Here is a 5,548-nt window from a genome sequence, read left to right as displayed (position 1 = left end):
TGTGAATGGCCAGTGTGTTGTGTTTGTGGGAATGGCCAGTGTGTTTTGTTTGTGTGAATGGCCCAGTGTGTTTTGTTTGTGTGAATGGCCCAGTGTGTTTTGTTTGTGTGAATGGCCAGTGTGTTTTAACAGTTTGTGTGAATGGCCAGTGTGTTTTAACAGTTTTTGTGAATGGCCCAGTGTGTTTTGTTTGTGTGAATGGCCCAGTGTGTTTTGTTTGTGGGAATGGCCCAGTGTGTTTTAACAGTTTGTGTGAATGGCCCAGTGTGTTTTGTTTGTGTGAATGGCCCAGTGTGTTTTGTTTGTGGGAATGGCCCAGTGTGTTTTGTTTGTGTGAATGGCCCAGTGTGTTTTGTTTGTGGGAATGGCCAGTGTGTTTTAACAGTTTGTGTGAATGGCCCAGTGTGTTTTGTTTTTTTGTGTTTTGTTTGTGTGAATGGCCCAGTGTGTTTTGTTTTGTGGAATGGCCCAGTGTGTTTTGTTTTGTGTGAATGGCCCAGTGTGTTTTGTTTGTGTGAATGGCCAGTGTGTTTTGTTTGTGTGAATGGCCAGTGTGTTGTGTTTGTGTGAATGGCCCAGTGTGTTGTGTTTGTGTGAATGGCCCAGTGTGTTTTGTTTGTGTGAATGGCCCAGTGTGTTTTGTTTGTGTGAATGGCCAGTGTGTTGTGTTTGTGGGAATGGCCAGTGTGTTGTGTTTGTGGGAATGGCCAGTGTGTTGTGTTTGTGTGAATGGCCCAGTGTGTTGTGTTTGTGTGAATGGCCCAGTGTGTTTTGTTTGTGGGAATGGCCAGTGTGTTGTGTTTGTGGGAATGGCCAGTGTGTTGTGTTTGTGGGAATGGCCCAGTGTGTTGTGTTTGTGGGAATGGCCAGTGTGTTGTGTTTGTGGGAATGGCCCAGTGTGTTGTGTTTGTGTGAATGGCCCAGTGTGTTGTGTTTGTGTGAATGGCCCAGTGTGTTGTGTTTGTGTGAATGGCCCAGTGTGTTTTGTTTGTGGGAATGGCCAGTGTGTTTTGTTTGTGGGAATGGCCAGTGTGTTGTGTTTGTGGGAATGGCCCAGTGTGTGTTGTGTTTGTGTGTTGTGTTTGGAATGGCCCAGTGTGTTGTGTTTGTGGGAATGGCCAGTGTGTTGTGTTTGTGGGAATGGCCAGTGTGTTGTGTTTGTGTGAATGGCCAGTGTGTTGTGTTTGTGGGAATGGCCAGTGTGTTGTGTTTGTGGGAATGGCCAGTGTGTTGTGTTTGTGTGAATGGCCAGTGTGTTGTGTTTGTGGGAATGGCCCAGTGTGTTGTGTTTGTGGGAATGGCCCAGTGTGTTGTGTTTGTGGGAATGGCCCAGTGTGTTGTCTAGGACTACTGCACTTCTCTGATGATAATAATAGCTTTAAAGTACATAATCAATGTGTTATTATGTGATGCTTCTGTGTCTTACTCACCCCCTCTCCCCCACCGGTGGAACAGTCCGGAGGTGAGGGTGAATCCTATTGGCTGGTCTGGGTGGAGTGTGGGGTTTGTAGGGGGGCAGTAAGTCAGTCACTACTGTGTTGGAATACTGTGGCGTTTGTTGATGTTGTTTTGTTTGTTTGTTGTTCTCTAAAGCGCTTGCTGTGATGAATAGTGGGGGGAAAAAATTAACAGAAAATCTACAATAAATATGACAAAATAGTTAGAAACATTTGATGTGAATCGCTTTCTTCTTTCTCCTACTCTGCAGTCAACAAACAGCCTGTCAATCACAATAGTCTGTTATACAGTATATTATACCAGCCAATCACAGTCTGTTATACAGTAGGTTTATACCAGCCAATCACAGTCTGTTATACAGTAGGTTTATACCAGCCTGTCAATCACAGTCTGTTATACAGTAGGTTTATACCAGCCAATCACAGTCTATCTGTTATCACAGTCTGTTATAAGGTTTATACCAGCCCAGTCCAATCACAGTCTGTTATACAGTAGGTTTATACCAGCCAATCACAGTCCAGCCAATCACAGTCTGTTATACAGTAGGTTTATACCAGCCAATCACAGTCTGTTATACAGTAGGTTTATACCAGCCAATCACAGTCTGTTATCTAGGTTATACCAGCCAATCACAGTCTGTTATACAGTAGGTTTATACCAGCCAATCACAGTCTGTTATACAGTAGGTTTATACCAGCCAATCACAGTCTGTTATACAGTAGGTTTATACCAGCCAATCACAGTCTGTTATACAGTAGGTTTATACCAGCCAATCACAGTCTGTTATACAGTTTATACCAGGTTTATACCAGGTTTATACCAGTCAATCACAGTCTGTTTATAGGTTTATACCAGCCAATCACAGTCTGTTATACAGTAGGTTTATACCAGCCTGTCAATCACAGTCTGTTATACAGTAGGTTTATACCAGCCTGCCAATCACAGTCTGTTATACAGTAGGTTTATACCAGCCTGTCAATCACAGTCTGTTATACAGTAGGTTTATACCAGCCAATCACAGTCTGTTATACAGTAGGTTTATACCAGCCTGTCAATCACAGTCTGTTATACAGTAGGTTTATACCAGCCTGCCAATCACAGTCTGTTATACAGTAGGTTTATACCAGCCTGTCAATCACAGTCTGTTATACAGCCAATCACAGTCTGTTATACAGTAGGTTTATACCAGCCAATCACAGTCTGTTATACAGTCACAGTCTGTTATACCAGTTTATACCAGCCAATCACAGTCTGTTATACAATCACAGTCTGTTATACAGTAGGTTTATACACAGTCTGTTATACAGTAGGTTTATACCAGCCAATCACAGTCTGTTATACAGTAGGTTTATACCAGCCAATCACAGTCTGTTATACAGTAGGTTTATACCAGCCAATCACAGTCTGTTATACAGTAGGTTTATATTGAAATTGAGGCAGTAGGTTTATACCAGCCAATCACAGTCTGGTTAAGGTAGAAACAGTAGTACCAGTTTAGTCCTGGTTAGGTTGAAATTGATGGTACCAGCAGTCAGCAAGACTGATCCGTCTATTAGTCCTGGTTAAGGTAGAAACAGTATGGTACCAGTCGTTAGAGTCCTGGTTAAGGTAGAAACAGTATGGTACCAGTCAGAGTCCTGGTTAGAGTCCTGGTTAAGGTAGAAACAGTATGGTACCAGTCGTTAGAGTCCTGGTTAAGGTAGAAACAGTATGGTACCAGTCGTTAGAGTCCTGGTTAAGGTAGAAACAGTATGGTACCAGTCGTTAGAGTCCTGGTTAAGGTAGAAACAGTATGGTACCAGTCGTTAGAGTCCTGGTTAAGGTAGAAACAGTATGGTACCAGTAGAAACAGTATGGTACCAGTCGTTAGAGTCCTGGTTAAGGTAGAAACAGTATGGTACCAGTCGTTAGAGTCCTACACAAACCCAGATCAATCTTCACACAATACCTCCATAATGACATCATAATACCCCATAATGACATCACAATAGCCCATAATGCAAAGCAAAAACAGTTTTTTGGAAATGTTAACAAATGTTTTAAAAAATGATAAAGTATTCAGACCCTTTGCTATGAGACTCAACATTGAGCTCAGGTGCATCCTGTTTCCATTGATCATCCTTGAGAAGTTTCTACAACTTGATTGGAGTCCACCTGTGGAAAATTGCAATTGATTGGACATGATTTGGAAAGGCACACACCTGTCTTTATAAGGTCCCACAGTTGACAGTGCATGTCAGAGCAAAAACCCAGCCATATTGTTGAATGAATTGTCTGTAGAGCTCTGAGGCAGGATTGTGTCGAGGCACAGATCTGGCAAAGGGTACCAAAAATGTCTGTAGCATTGAAGGTCCCAGAGAACACAGTTGCCTCCATCATTCTTAAATGGACAAAGTTTGGAACCATCAAGGCTCTTCCTAGAGGTGGCCGCCCGGCCACACTGAGCAATCGGGGGAGAAGGACGTTGGTCAGGGAGGTGACCAAGAACCCGATGGTCACTCTGACAGAGCTCCAGCGTTCCTCTGTGGAGATGGGAGAACCTTCCAGAAGGACAACCATCTCTGCAGCACTCCACCAATCAGACCTTTATGGTAGAGTGGCCAGAAGAAACCACTCCTCAGGAAAAGACATGACAGCCCGCTTGGAGTTTGCCAAAAGACACCTAAAGGACTCTGACCATGAGAAACAAGATGATCTGGTCTGATGAAATCAAGATTGAACTCTTTGGCCTAAATGCCAAGAGTCACATCTGGGAGAAACCAGGCACCGCTTATCACCAGGCCAATACCATCCCTAAGGTGCAGCATGGTGGTGGCAGAATCATGTTTGTGGGGATGTTTTTCAGCGGCAGGGACTAGGAGACTTGTCAGGATCGAGGGAAAGATGAACAGAGCAAACTACAGAGAGATCCTTGAAGTTTGTTCTTTAATTTTGTAACTCTTTGTCTGATTCCCCCACGTTTTGCATTTGGGTTTGTAATCCCCTCGCAGACAATCAGGGATTAGATGGGCCATTGGGATATCCATGGCGTTCGTGTTTGAGTTGCATTGTAGTAGGAACTCCCTGCTGTATTGGATTCCACTGCCAGCAGCGTTTTCATCATTTAGTCCGTTTGAGGCGGGTATGTAGACCATCAACAAGATCAGTCCAACACCCCACCACTGTTGACAGATCAGTCCAACACCCCACCACTGTTGACAGATCAGTCCAACACCCCACCACTGTTGACAGATCAGTCCAACACCCCACCACTGTTGACAGATCAGTCCAACACCCCACTACTGTTGACAGATCAGTCCCACACCCCACCACTGTTGGTCTTGGAAGTCTGGAGAAATCCAGTATAGGATTCTGGGTTTGAATGGGAGTTGGTTTTTGTTCAAACCTTTGTCTAGCTACCTAACTAGTTGATACGTTTAATCACGTTGGTAACTACTGGGGTTTGGAGCGAAAACCTAAAGGATGGTAGCTCTCCAGGAACAAAGTTGGTCAGCCTTTTGCAATCGTGATTTGGGATTTGTACAAAATGAATAAAAGTAGAGAACAGTAAATCATCAAATAATCTGAACCAATTATGCTAATCGGTTACGTTAACAATCCGTTTTATTACCCCCAGAAGTTATGAAGCGATGAAGACCACCTGGAAAGTACCCGTGTAAACCTGCGGACGCGCCCGCGGGAAAGCAACGCAACCGCAGCCTAGCAATGAACGCACCTGCATCCTGGAACGCACCCGAAACGACCTGCATCCTGGAACGCACCCGAAACGACCTGCATCCTGGAACGCACCCGAAACGACTTGCATCCTGGAACGCACCCGAAACGACCTGCATCCTGGAACGCACCCGAAACGACCTGCATCCTGGAACGCAACCACGGTCTAGCAATGCCACTTAAGCTAGCCAGCTGGGCCACGAGTAGTCGGAGTCTCGCGTTATTGTCAGTATAGTACATTTACATCACGATATGAAACGTTGATCTTCTGATCAACTACGAATAGGTCAGGCGGCGCTCCACTGTCTGATCCATATCTCTTGATTTCTGATGATAGTTGTCGATTTTATCGACTGATTGTAATTGTATGGGGTGT

Source organism: Oncorhynchus nerka, linkage group LG19, assembly GCF_034236695.1.
Source record: "Oncorhynchus nerka isolate Pitt River linkage group LG19, Oner_Uvic_2.0, whole genome shotgun sequence".
Classification (NCBI taxonomy): domain Eukaryota; kingdom Metazoa; phylum Chordata; class Actinopteri; order Salmoniformes; family Salmonidae; genus Oncorhynchus; species Oncorhynchus nerka.
Note: the sequence above shows the minus strand (reverse complement) of the source record.